The 15,224-nt window shown below is 40.1% G+C and overlaps 1 long non-coding RNA gene across 1 annotated transcript in view; it reads right to left on the bottom strand.

Annotated features, from left to right (window-relative positions):
- Positions 1–1,742: 1,742 nt before the first annotated feature.
- The window catches only part of LOC142830181 (uncharacterized), a 42,242-nt gene continuing 28,760 nt past the window's right edge, over positions 1,743–15,224 (bottom strand). The window contains exon 3 of the long non-coding RNA XR_012905194.2: positions 1,743–2,492. This is a non-coding gene — a long non-coding RNA (uncharacterized LOC142830181). The remainder of the gene's footprint in view (positions 2,493–15,224) is intronic.

The following is a 15,224-nucleotide window of genomic DNA, read 5'->3' as shown; positions in this document are numbered from 1 at the left end:
GGAGAAAAATCTGCTTTTTGTTTTTGTTTTTTGGCAGAGCTGATAATGAATTCAGTGTTTGAGAAATGACAGTGCTACTATTAAATGAATGGGCTTCAGAACATTGAAAAAAATTTCCTATGACTTAGCAGTCCCATTATACGCTTGATTCAAAGTCCAGATGCATTATCAATACAACACTTGAGCAGGATACATATGGATGTTTAATATTCAGTGGAAAAGAAAAATGAGTCTTTAGTGATTAGCTTGCAAGAAAATGTGTTGGTGTGTGGGAGGAGCATCACAACCATACACCAAAAGCTGGATCAAGTCACAGGCACCCTGAGAGAGACAGAGAGCTTTTAGCATTCGTTATTCACCGACCTATTGATTCTGGTAAACAAATAGCATGCTGAAGGACAGATGTGAGCTTTCCTAGCAGATGTAGGCCAGTAGTAAGTATTCCATAACCTCATTTCATGTTTTGCCCTTATTTTCTCTTTCTGTAAAACCTTTGTGTTTGCATGACACAGTGTGATAATTCTGTGACTACACAGTCTCCATGGGCAATTCTGACTGACCTCACTTTGGGCTTGTCTTCACTACATGCAATCAATATTCTAGACTTTGATTTAGCGAGTCTAGTTAAGACACTAAATCAGGGCTACTCAACACACAGCCTGTGGCCCATTTGTTTGCGGCCTGGAGTGTGGTTTTGGTTTATGCAGGGCTCAACACGCAGCCTGTGCATGGGATTGTTTGAACATGGCCTCCACTGGGAACACGCTCCACAATGGCAAGTCAATATAATGGTCTTCTGTTGATATGTGTTTTAGTAGTTAAATTCCTGGACTGTTATTGCTCATTAAAAGTGCAGTCATATGGGTGGAAATGAGGTAAATATTGCATTTTATTACTATTAGCAGAACTAACTTAAATGGGGCCTGTGTGTTCTATAGTCTTGACTTAATCTTTGTATTCATGCACATCGGTGTGAAAGAAACTATTTGCATACATTTGCATATATATTTGCATGTATATTCAACCACACTTAAGTTGCAGCCCTCGGCATGTGATGTATCATTGTGGTCCCCAGGGCTTCCAAAGTTGAGTAGCCCTGCACTAAATTGAACTCAGAAGGTGCCCCAACCCACATCCAGTACTCCTCCTTTTACTGAAGGAGGCATTTGCTCCTATCGGCCTCTCTCAGTAGAGACACTGCCATGCTCAGCTTCAGGTAAGTCAACTCCAACTATGTATTCTACGTAGCTTAGTCGAGTTGCTGGGTCTAGTGTAGACCTGGCCTTTCTCCAGATAAACCAGTCCTTCCTGTTGCCTGCACACAGTGAATTCAGGCCTCTTTGCTCCAGGAAGTACAAACCTATTCTATATACACTCATATCTCTGGTCTTCATAACAGTGTTAGAGGTAGTTTATTCTGTGACTAGAGGAGGACATGATCATGCACCCACTTTTACGGGTCCAATGTTTCAGGCAATAGAGGTGAGTGGTAAATCCACATTAAGCATTACATTACAACTTCTTCATCCCACAAGGAATTGCCTGTGGGAGTGAAGTTAAGATGATATAAATTGTCTTACACCAGCCAGGAATCTTCCAGTGCATGTTTTCCTCTACCATACATCGCTACAGGTATCAGGGCAGAGTCCTGATGCAATAGGAAAAGAAACAATTTCTATGACTTTTATCTAGAATTCCAGCATCTTAATCTGCTGTTTGTAGTTCTTTTCAACCACTGGTTATTTGTTAGCTAGTTGTGAATAGCTCTAGCATATAATCAGGTATCACACAAAGTAACATTTCTAGGAACATTAATGTATTTCTTTGCCCCATTTGCCCAAGGGTAACATATTCCCTCCTCATATATGCAAGGCATTCATTCTCTACTGTTATGTAAATCACCAAGCAAACTGGGAAATGTATTTGAGAGAATAATATTAAGATATCAACAAAAGACCAGAATCGCACCAAAGTTTCTTCAGCTTCCTCTGGGCAATGAAGGCTTCCATGGCTGCAACTCTGTATTGTGACAGGAGGGATGTGTGTGTCTGTGTGTGGTGGGAGGAATTGTGGCAATTCAGTGCCCATAAATTTCCCCTCTTATGATGGACCCATTGGTGAGCAGTATTAGCCACAAAATTGTCATGATTAGGGCAGTTAGGGCTGCATTGTTTCGCTCTACTGCAGCCTAAACCCTTCTGATGCTAATTTTCTTAGAATATTCTCTTCCATGCACCAGTGTTATTTTTTCTCCCAGCATATCTCTTTTGCCCTGTCAAAAAGACCAAGGAATACGGATGTTGTTTCATAGGTTTCATTAATTTGATTTTTTTGACATTTAAAACACCATTGGCATATTTAGGAATATATAGATTCTGTATATTTATATAGATTATTATAGAACATAGTTCATACACTACAATCTAAAAAGCACTTGGATGCTGTCTTCCTGGAGTTGAATTAGCTGATTGGAGGCTAGATGTCTTCTAATCCTGAAATGTAAAATGATAAATGGGTAGTTTGAAACAAATCGGTCTCAAATGGCATAAAAGAACATACTATATCCTCTCTATGAAGAAAGGAATATATTTTAAAAAGAAGCTGTAAAAGAAGGCATGTGAGGAGGAATGAAAGGTAGACAATGCTAGAGATATGAGGCACTAGAACTCTAGGAATGGACATCCAATATATTTCAGAAAAACTAATGGAGCACTGTAATGTCATTACTGATGCTTTCCTTTGAAAAATGCATTGGTGCCTTTCTGTAAAGCCTTCTTGGAAGATCAGGACTTGAAAGAAACACAAACAACTACTCCAAAAATCTACCTCAGAATTTACACTCATAGCAGTACAGTCTGGAACAGGCGTTTAGATGTCTTAGTTAAGACTGTGTAGCTGCCCATTTAATATGGATACACATTCTATAAAACTGTAGATACTCTACTTGCTTTAATTCCGAGTCTCAGTGGATTAATTTAAGAAGCTCACAGTAACCTGGAACACTACAAGCCTTATACTTATGTGTAAGTAAAGGCAGTGACATGCCAATGCTGGAAGAATTAACAAATTAACAGACAGCCTAGAGCACTAAATATATCAAAGTGTCTTGACACATAAAAAAAAGAGGAAAAGTTAAAGTGCAATTCTTATCTATTGATTAGACTTGGGAAAAATAATGTATTAATAAATTCTTAAATTCTAGGTGGAATTCTTAGAAAAACAGATAAAGAGAATGTGTAATATTCAAATCCTAGAAATTCCAAAGTGGGAGGAAGGTAAGAAGCTACCATATATTCCACATTGTGCTACAAAGAACAACTCACTCTATATTGAGAGTTTATCATGTTGCTATTAAAAGGGCACCATAGGAGACTGGCAACTACAGAACTACTTTCTTAAAGTTAATGGATTGGAGGGTCAAGAAGAGAGTATTTTTTCCACACAAAGTATCTAGGACATTAAGTTTTATAAGTAGCATATTCTGATTTTTTGCCCCTGATGTTGGCCCTGCATTCAGCAATACTGTGCTCTTCAGTGCCAAGAAAACATGCTTTCCAAGAAAATAAGTGCTATCAGTTAATGTAGCCTGGCCAAGTTGTGAGTCAAATAAAAGAACACTAGAAAAGTGCAGGAGGGTATGTCTACACTACAAAGTTAATTCGAACTAACAGATGTTAGTTCGAATTAACTTTCATAGGTGCTATACATACAAACCGCTAGTTCGAACTTAATTCGAACTAGTGGAGCGCTTAATTCGAACTAGGTAAACCTCATTCTACGAGGACTAATGCATAGTTCAAATTAAGTAGTTCGAATTAAGGGCTGTGTAGCCACTTAATTTAAACTAGTGGGAGGCTAGCCCTCCCCAGCTTTCCCTGGTGGCCACTCTGGGCACCACCAGGAAAACTCGTCTACCCCCCTCCCAGCCCCGGAACCCTTAAAGGGGCACGGTCTGGCTACGGTGCCCGTGCCAGGTGCAAGCCTGCCAGCACCCAGCCAGCAGACCCTGCACCTGGCACGGCACGAGCCAGCCACTCGCTGCCACCCAGCCCTCCGCCTCTTCCCGGCACCAGGCTGGCGGCTCCCAAGAGCCTGCCTGGGGCTGCAAGAGGCGGGCGCCTGCCTGGTCTAGTGTGGACATCGTGGACCTCATCCACGACCTCCACACTAGGCACAGGAAAGTGGCCATCTAGGGCAGGATAGCTGCCAGCCTGGCCACCCAGGAGCAGGTGTACATGAAAATCAAGGTGGTCCAGTGAGACCCTGAGCCCTTAGCTTAGAACATAAAAACATAAGAACGGCCATACTGGGTCAGACCAAAGGTCCATCTAGCCCAGTAGCCTGTCTGCCAACAGCGGCCCACACTAGGTACCCTGGAGGGGATGGACCAAAGACAATGACCAAGCCATTTGTCTTGAGCCATCCATTTTCAGCCTTCCACAAACAGAGGCCAGGGACACCATTTCTGCCCCCTGGCTAATAGTACTCCATGGACCCAACCTCCATGACTTTATCTAACTTCTCTTTAAACTCTGTTATAGTTCTAGCCTTCACAGCCTCCTGCAGCACAGAGTTCCACAGGTTGACTACTTGCTTTGTGAAGAAGAACTTTCTGTTATTACTTTGAAGCCTGCTACCCATTTATTTCATTTGGTGTCCTCTAGTCCTTCTATTATGGGAACTAATGAAGAACTTTTCTTTATGCACCCCATCCACACCACTCATGATTTTATAGACTTCTATCATTTCCCCCCCAGTCTCGTCTTTTCTAAGCACAGCCCTCGGCTAGCCTGAGACAGCAGCTCCACGCTCTGAGTCCTAATCTGATGCCCTGCCGGGACTGCTTCTGGCCATCCTTAACCTCGGTTCAGGGTCCACTCAATGTGGACATGCTAGTTCAAATTAGCAAAATGCTAATTCGAACTAGTTTTTAGGTCTAGATGCACTAGTTTGAATTAGCTTAGTTCGAATTAACTAATTCGAATTAAGTTAGTTCGAATTAGTGCTGTAGTGTAGACATACCCGGAGAGATTTATGTATGAGAGAGAGAGAGAGAGAGAGAGAGAGAGAGAAAATTTAGCCACCTAGAAAATGTACTGCTGTATTTAGACTCCGATTTTTCAACTGACTTTTGCTGTATTTTTGTTAAGATTGCATGTTACTGCTAAAGTTTTAATTGAAGTTCTTAAACAAATTGCCATTATGGAGCAAGTATTACGATAAAACTGCAGAGTTTGATTTTAAAAGTAACTTTGTAGAGTTGCGTTTAAGCATCTATTTTTAGTTTGTAGGTTTTGAAAATAAAGGCCTTGTGCTCAGAAGTTTGAAGCATAGTAATCCACATGTTGCTGTGGAGGTGCTCTGATACTACAGTAATGGGGCCCATTTATACACCAAGGTAAATGTGAGCATGCAACATTTTCTAACCAGCTCATTTCTCTTCACTTCTACCTTTTCCATACAGATCCTGTGTTAGGTGCTGAATGATAACATAGTGGCTGCATCCCTCTTGCGCAAAAGCCTATGCAAATGAAGCACAGATTAACATATTGCTGCACTTCATTTTCATAATTAATTAGGGGCTGTTTTTGCACAAGAGGCTTTTGCGCAAGAAGGAGCTTCCCCCCCTTGCTCAAGAGCCGTTCTTCCTCATTTTTTCAGGAAGAATAGCTCTTGCGCAAGAGGGGGGTTTTGCACAGAAAGGAGCTGTGTAGACGGCTCCTTTTTGCGCAAAAGCCTCTTGTGCAAAAATGGCCCCTAATTAATTATGCAAATGAAGTGCAGCAATCTGCTAATCCACGCTTCATTTGCTTAGGCTTTTGCGCAAGAGGGATGCAATGTACACGTAGCCAGTGAGATAATGCTATATGCTCTGGGTCAAAACTGAATCCTGTCATAGGTTGGTGCAAATCCATTCAACCCAATGAAATTATGCCACTAATATTAGGTCTAAATAGGATATTTAGCAGAATATGCATTTTAACTTCTTTCTTCCATCTCCCATACACAATTATTCAGGGAGCTGAATCACTATTGGTATAGCTATTACAGAACCTGATTTTAAGAGTTAGAGCTGGTCAAAATTTTTGGATGGGTCAACATCTCATGTTTAAGTAAACGTCATTAAATCAAACTCTAACAAGTTCTCAAGCAGCATTTTTCTTATTTTACCTACCTGTGCATTTCTATTATTACCTATGGAGATATTTTTCATCAATTTGTGTGTATACTATGAAATCACTGTGTACTGACATTTATTAATAAAAATCTAATTCCCCCAAGCCTATTTATATTGTATTATAATTTATAATGTGAAATGTATTTTGACCTTAAACCTTTGTCATTGTCAAAATAGAAATGGTTTGATAATGTCAAAACAAAATATTTCAGAATGTTTCATGAAAAAAATTCAGAGTTCCACTTTTTGTCCTGATTTGGAACACTTTGAATCTAATGAGACAGGTTTTGCCCTAATTTAGAGTTAGACTTAAGGCTGTGAGGCATTTCCTGATCTCCTCCTTCTTCCAAGTGGGAAAAGACCATCTATTGATCTATACCTCTCTGAACTGGGGTGTGCTGACACATTAATGGGAAATTGAGGGGTTCAAGGCTCTGCCAACTCCTAGACCAGCTATTGAGAAAGGGTGGTGAAGAAGCCCTGCAGAGGTAAAAATATGTCCACTCTATGAGACATGGAACCTCTAGTCCTTTATGGGTGCTCAACGTATCTTGCCCTTACCAATATGTCACAATATGTTAGGTTTCCTTAATCCTTATTATTACCCAAGTTTGAATATAAATGGAGAGCTTATTTCCACTGAATATAAATGGAGAGTCCCAATTCTGCACTACTTAGCTTCAGTGAGGTGAATAAGTATAACTGAAGTTAGACCTTGGATGTGTCTTCATTAGCTGTAATGGGGCGGCACTCACCTCTTATGAGCACCCCCTTCTGGCTCAGTGCATGTGCCTGCATTCTCTGTATTCGATGCCTTCTTCAGTGAGTCTGCCCTCTAGCGAGTCTTACATCCTGTCACCACAGAGTCACACCACCACCACTGAGCCACCAAAACCCCTTCCAGAGTACACATTTAGCAGGGGCCCATTTGGTGCCCTCTGTATCATGTCTCTGTGGCCATTCCCGCAGTCTATTATCCATTGTGTCAGAGAGTGGTGTCTCCAAGGCTTCCCTTCTTGGAGACAGCAACCTCACCCTTACCTCAGGGCTTTATCTCCAAGTCCTGCTTAAACGGATAGTCTTCAATAGCTCTCCAGATGGAACTGTCCACGGTACTGCTGCTCCCTCAGTCAGCCAGTCACTCAGTCTGCACTCCTTGAGAGCTCCAGCACCACTGAGCTGACTCTGGTCCTGCAGCTCCTTGTATAGGTCTTCCTGGCCCCTGACTGACTGCTTCCCCTGCAACTACTCTAGCCTGCCTGGAGTACATTTCTATACTTTTTCTGGGATGGAGTGTGACAAGGCTACATGCCTCCAGCAGGGAGGTTTTGGGCCTAGTCTATCATGTCATTCTAGCATACATGAAATCCACCTTCTTCATATCATGCATCCACTAATTCCTTGTGGCTAAGTTTTGCACTCACTGGAACTACACACCCTGTAAATCAGCAAAGAATTTGATCCATGTATCTTTATTTAATATTAATTAGCTCCCCTCATGATTTTTTGAAATACTTATTCTTCAGTCTCAGACATATACTTTAGAATCTAGCTATCAGGTTTCTGTTAACACTAGCCATTTTTCATATAGGCTAAGCTGGAAGGAATGCACTTTTTACTATGAGCCAAACTATTTGTACATACGTTGATATACTCCAGTTATTCATTTTATTCTTTAATCATTAGTCATTGAAAGTTAGAAGGCTGCTTACCAAATTCTACTGCAGAAATAAAATATATTAGACCCATCCTGCCAGCTGTATACACTAAGATAAGCCACCGAAGTTCACCACTTTTTGTGTGTGTGATGCTATAAGCATTTTGGTCCCATAATCCTTGCTCAGCCAAAAGTTTCAGTCAGTGGGAGATTTTCCTGACTAAGCACATTTGAATCAGATTTTTTTATATGGCTCATGGACCTAATTTCTACCATTGCTCCTTTCTCTTCTGTGTTTTTTTTAAATCACTGAGTTTCTCATATTAGTGCAAATCCTGTTTCCTACCTGGATGAAGTCATTAATCTTGTTTTACACCATGATATATTGCTAAGTGACAACTTGCATGGTCTATGTATTGCTGTTTCACTCACATGCTTACTAAAGACATTACTGGTATGAGAAATGCAAACCTTGGGTCACCAGTGAAAGATTTATTTTTTAAAATCATAGAATGTATGCGTTCTGAAGAGCAGGACAGACCTTTTTTTTTTTTTTTTTTTTTTTTGCTTCAGATTAAGAAATATAAGGATTAGTTTTAAGAATATAAGGAACACTTGCCTGGGTTCTACTTAGCAGGTTGCTAGGGTGTCTGCAGTAGTTTTCTGGAGAATTACTGCAGAAGGAGCTTGAATTGATCTAGCTGGCTCATTTTCAAATAATAATTTTTAAAGGCCAAGTTAGTTTAATGTGAATGGAGACAAATAACCCTACCCCTACAAATTTAGGGCCTGATTCTTATTTACCGCTCTGGCAGTATAAAAAGTGCAAACCTAATAAAGTCCCTTTTTCACTGCCAGAGCAGTGTGAAGAGGCCTCAGTATAAATGAAAATTAAGCCCATAATTTGAAGACTAAAAGATATAAAATGTAAGGTAAAGGATACAATAATGAATTTTATTGAATTCTGTTCCATGAACATTTCTGGTTGATAGTCCACAGGTCCGCCAATGGCGGGGAGGCACTGGGGTCAGATGCCCCAGAACCCCCCAATTCAAAAGGGCCTGGGGCTCCTGGCTGCTACCACAGAAATGTTGCTACCACAGGAATGGCAGTGCCAGGAGCCCCGGGCCCTTTAAACCACCAGTGGAGCACCATGCGGTATGCTCCAAGCAGCTTTGAGGGCTGATTGGGAGCTGGTATAGCATGTTCCAGCACTGACAGCTGGTTGTTCTTGGTCCTACCCCTTCCAACCGAGGCCCCACTCTTTCTGGGAGTGCAGAGATAGACCCTCCCCCCCAACCTTACCCAGGGGTGTGTTAAGTTTGTTGATCCCCCTGCTAGTTTATACTCGTCACTTCTCTGGGAGATTTTCTGAGATTTATTTTTGCATCACTTTCTTCTCCTCTCCACGATATAGGCAATACCAATTCATATGAGGAGGCAAAAATTTTTGTTCAAATGACACAGTAAACAAAGCCTACTACACTTCATGATTTCAATGGTCAGGAATGAGGACTAGGAATCAAAATTTACCCTTAAGAGTTTGATTAGGGTTCATGATATTCAGTTTGCTAGCACTAAGCTACCAACTAATCCCTGTAACTTGCTTGTTGGGCAGCTTCTGATTTGTCCTCCCTGAGCAGCTCTCCCAACCCAGCAGAGCAGGATGCGGTGGCCACTCCTCTTCTCTCCCTGGTGACTCCTTTTGCAACTTCCCAACTACTCCCATTGCAACTTCCCAACTACAGCTCCATTGGCTGGGCTAAGTAGTAGCATTGCTTTGGGCAGCCTTACACAGCCTGCAGAATTCCTCATACCCAGGTTATAACCTGAGGGCTCATTTAAATGGCCAGTTAAGTGACTGAGCCAATAATTGGTCTGCAGTGCAGTCTAGAATTGAGGCCAGAGTATTCTAGCATGGTCATCGTATATTTCTGTTAGTTTAGGAGTTTCCATATGTCTAATTCTCAACTGGCAGTTTTTAAAATCCATGCTTATGTTTGAATTTCTTTGAAGAGCTGAATGGTGCTGTATGAAGAGTGAGGCAAAAGCCCCTGCTTTTAAGGACTGTTTTATTAAAGTTCAAGTAGGCCAAAACCGCCTCTCTGCTGTTTGATGATGTCTTCATGGATAGAAAGTGAAAAGTTTCATTTATTTGGAGAAGTGTAGAATTTGGTCTAATTCAAAAGACTGTGCTTGCAGATACTGAACTCCATTTCACTGGTTAAAGCCCTAACTACATCTCTGATTACCTGCTTATTACATATTGGTACTGGTAAAGTAAATTCATTATGTATTGCTTATACACCTTCATTTTATCACAAAAATATATTGCATAATATTTGAATAATAAATGACGAACTATGATCTGTGTTGTGCTCATTAAATGTTAAATGTTTTATTGTTTGCAGACATTAAGCCAGCAGTATTATTTGAGATGTTGCAAAATCATGATCCCTTTAAAAGAAAAAAAACACTAAAGCATTCCTTCCTTAGCAACTATATTCTTAACAGCAATTTACCAGACTAAATAAACCAGCAAGAATTCCAAGATTGAAATGAGTTGTTGGGAGATCTCATTAACATATTCTATCTGAGGTCTCAAGATAGGCAAATGCAATACCTTCATTAGGGTAAGGCTTCCTACTAGTGCTGGGATAAGATTTCAGGGAAGATGAACCTCAGTGTTTGTGGTGGTGACAAAAATGGCTTTAAGGTACTTATATAGGCATCAGCCAGTTTTCCCAAGTGCAGTCTGCAAACAAGTGACCGAAGCAAAAATGCTTTTTGTCATTTTTCCTTTTATTTTTCTTCCTTGCCTCAACTGTCTACTGTTAATTTGGAAACCCACTGCTCTGTACAAAGGTTTATGATTCCCAATTTGTCTTGCAGTTGTGGGAATCAAAACGAAACATCATGAGTGTTGAATGCAAGCACACTACAAAAGAATAAACCACCCAGTAGAGGTCTACACTTCAATCCAGACATTCTTTAATGTTGAACATTTGAAAGACAAAGGCACATTTATACATTATAATTTTAATTTGTTTTAGTCAGTATTAAAACTTAGCTGTGTGTTACAAGCCAGCAGAATAGTTTATAAGGAGAAAAATAAACAATATAGCCTAACAAAACATGTTTTCCTATTTCTTTCAGACTTTTTTAAAGGAATGTAATCATTTTGGGGAGGCAAGGCACAGGAAAGAAAAGTAAATAGAATACAATAGTCTGAAAATAAATTATCCAGCACAAACCAAAATTTTGCTTTCTCTGCCACTTTATTTGAAAGTATGGAAGGAGACTTCCAATTTTTAATTTTCAATCTATTTATAACGTTAACTGTCACACAGCAAGAGGGAGAGGTCTAATTTTTTCTTATGATTATGTCATTGAAATCTAATACAGTTTTTACATATCATTAATACAACACATCATTCAAAGGTCTGACTTGAATCTATGATTATACCACCCATACCCACGATTATAAGGGGATACTGTCCTAAACAACATACCTCCATTGAAGTCAGCTGAATAGCTGACCCACTTGTTTTTTCTTATTTTAAGGAAGAAGAATATAAAGGGATGTCAAGTAAGGTTAATACAGCATATTTCATACAAAATTTGTTCAGTGATTGCTATTATTATGCTGGACAATAATTAGTTTCCAGATTACTTTTGAAAGGCGAAAATTACTGATGCAAGCATGTATTTGCATTAACTAGAATTTTGGAATGTCCACAAAAATCTTTCTCCTTCACAGCTGAATATCTTTGAGGACGTATATTGATTAATGAAACATCTTTCATCTCAACTATATTAGCTACTATTCCTAATACATGAGATCTGATGGTTTACACAGACACATGCACACATACATACCACACACACATACACAGAAACAAAAAAGTGCAAAGAAAAAAGTTGACTCTATAGATCCTCTCATTCATGGCAGTTTCTAGACCTGCAAGTGGCCAGAATATAAAATGTTCTCAAAGAAGAGCCAGGGCTGTGATCAACTAATACTGTGATTTTAATACTTAATAACTGCATTGTAGAGCATGAACAAAGTGTTTGAAAAGATGTATAATACTCCCTTGCTAGGGACTGGTCACCTCAGATTCTTGGTTTTGGCTTGGTCTGTGACTCAGTGCATCCCAGCCCAATTTAATCTTGAATTTCCAGGATTACTAGCTTGGATGACATTAACTTGAGATATATAATAAGATACATAATGGAGTCAACTGAAAATAGAAGTGTGTCCTGCTATAGCTGTATTTTGGGATACCTGAAATAGCCGTGCAGTGTAGATGTACCCTCAGAGAGAAATGTGTGCAGAACACCTCATTACTCACTTGCACTTAAAAACAAGCTCCTTTTTGTATTTTAGAGTTGTCTTATTTAGCAACAAATCTGAAGAGTGATGCTGAGTAATTCTGCTATCAAATAAAACTAGACTTCTATGGAGAAACTGGACCCTGGAAAACTACAAGTAAATAGTATTCTAGAACTAGACTTCTCAGGCATTAATTATTTTGTAAAAGTAAAATAAAAAAAAATTTAGTAAAATTTAGTCACAAATCAACCAATTAGCTGTAAATAATAACATAAAAGAAAAAGGACTTGTAATTTGCTACTGATACATTGGCTTGTCATATAGGATCAGAATCCAAAAGAGCAACGCTCTCTCTATATGAATTGACTCTAACCAATAATCGGGACATTGTTATGCTGGTGTGCCCAGCGTGGTCACTCTTTTCTCATGTTATATAGCAACATAATATTTTTGAATTAACAGCCAAAAACAGCATCTCTTTAAGAAGATAAGATCTTTGTGGTGGAAAGTGATTGATGGTAAGAGTTCAGATAATTTATAACATGGACTTTATTGTGTGAACATAGTAAGAATTTGTGATTTACAATAAAGTTGAAGCACTGAATCTTGTGAATGATGCAGTAAGAAGAAAGAAAGTCTCTGTCTCTGCAAGTATACGCACTGCTAGGCAAATTGCTGTAAGGATCGAAAGCTGAACAGAAGGACACAAGCCTAGCCAGAAAAAACACTGCTTTGCCCACTTATGTAACACAGCTTTCTTATAAGAAAAACAAAGTGAAACACGTCCAGTCCTCGGCCAGCAATGCCCACATTTTTTTAAGGCTATAGATGACCTTGCACTGCTGCATCCGTGTTGTACTGGCTGTGTGTGGGTAAATTGCTATCATTTCCCAGAACTGTCAGTCTGGCACCTTTCGCAGACATACTGGTCTTTTTATTATTTAAAATTATGTTTGAAGGCTGCAAATAAAATGTAACATGTTGTGATGGGGAATTGATCAGACACACGAGAGGAAGGAGTTAATAGAGGCCTCATGGGCCTGTCACATCCTGTCCCAGCAAGGAGCAGTAAAGACAAGTCCTCCAAGCAGCCTAAGGTGACTGTGCAGGAAGCAGCCAATTAGAGGGAGGCTCAAATAGAAGAAGCTGCAGGACTAAAGCCAGTCAGTAGATACCCAGAGCACAAGGAGTGAGACCTGTGTTCCTAGGAGGCTGCGGAAAATGTAGCACCTTGAACAGAGCAGTTGCTGACAGGGTCTAGGGAAGCAAGAAGGAAGGCGTTCTTCACTGACTGCTGGGATTTGTTTTCTGAATACCGAGAAGAATGCAAAGAAGGTGTAGGGTGATGGAACTGAAGCAACATCAGGGGCAGCCCGTCCATATAGGTGAACTAGGCAGTCTCCTAGGGCGCCAAGTTAAATGGGGTGCCAAATGGTGGTGCGATATCATTGAGGGGTTTGGAGGTGGGGGCACCGATTGCAAGGTTCGCCAAGGGCGCCACTTGCTGGCAGCTAGTCTAGGGCCACCCCTGAGCAACACTGATCAAAGTTAGGGAGATTCAGCAGGATGTGCCTATATACAAGGTCCCAGGGCCAGGAGCTGGAGTAGTGGGTAGACCTAGATTCCCCTCCCAACTCGCCACTGAGGAAATGATCGGACTATTGCACTCAGATACTTCACACACCACCACCACCACCACCAAGAAGGGGGAAACATGGATGGTGACAGGGCCGAGTCATTAAGCAGACATTGAGGTATTTGGACTGAAGTGGGTCTGCAAGCTGAGACAATGATGGGAGAGGACCATCTAGAAAGGATGCATCGACTAGCAAAGCTGATCCCTGAGACAACCAGCACAGACCACTTCTACGGTGAGTGGACACGTTACATATCTCAAGTGAATATCATCCAAGTTGGAGATCTTGGAAATGAGTTGAATTATTATAATCTACTGTATTTGCCAACAGATATGCAATTTAATAAATATATGTATATATTTATAATATATATATATATATAATAAAGTACATTCTCAAAGATATTTTTGAAAGCTTCAGTTTGCAAGATTTTTTAAATATTTTTATTTTTAGGTCACTGCCAACTAGCCCTATCCAAAACCTAAGCTCATCCGTGGCTAGGTCAGACTTAATAAATATGGTATGCTGGGTGTCATTAGCATATTGAATTCATTGCAAACTATTTCTACTCAGTATACTTCCAGATTCCTCATACATACACTGAAGAGAAGTAACAGCATAGATCTCTGTGGTACCTCCAACAGGAGAACCCATGTGTAGAGGAGAAATTGTCCAGCACTAATGCTGGAATACTTATAGAAAGACATGGACACACTCAAGAGAAACCCACCACCACCACTACTATGATCTGCAGGCACTCCTCAAAATGTCATGGTCAATAGTGTCAAAGAATGCTCATAAATCTACAAGAATCTTTTCAGTCACCACAGCCTGAGACAGAGTAGGAGATCAATCATTAATGAAAGAAGTTCCATTTCTACTTCATAACCAAGGTCAAGGAATACCAGGACTCAAAGGGTGCATCTACACGGCACTCTAAACGCAAAATAAGATACGCAATTTGTGCTACGCAAATTATATATCTTATTTTGAATCTATTTCGAAATAGCTTATTTTGAAATTTGGTGTACTCCCCACAAATTTTAATTTGAAATTTGGTGCAGTCCCCACAAATCTATAATGTGCTATTTTGACCCATCCCTTAACTCTCATGCAAGGAGGTTTACCGGGATGGCAAAATAGTGTGCCCGTTATTTTGAAAAATATTTTGAAATAACGGGTGGCTTGCATAGATATTGGGTAGCAGTGTAGACGTAATCACCATAATCTTCCCAAAGACCTTCCACAAAATGGATACTGGGTTTCTTTAAGACTGTTTATTGGGCCCACTGACATTCGCCTCTAATGTGAAAATGTTGGTAATTATCAACAATGAACCCTACTACCTCTTTATCAGCTTTCAGAAACCAGGAAGAACATAATGACATGGAGAATTATGGAGCCTGCATCTGCAGAACC

The sequence above is a fragment of the Pelodiscus sinensis genome, chromosome 7 (assembly GCF_052426305.1).
Source record: "Pelodiscus sinensis isolate ZL-2025 chromosome 7, ASM5242630v1, whole genome shotgun sequence".
Classification (NCBI taxonomy): Eukaryota; Metazoa; Chordata; order Testudines; family Trionychidae; genus Pelodiscus; species Pelodiscus sinensis.
Note: the sequence above shows the minus strand (reverse complement) of the source record. Positions and strands in the feature narration are given on the sequence as shown.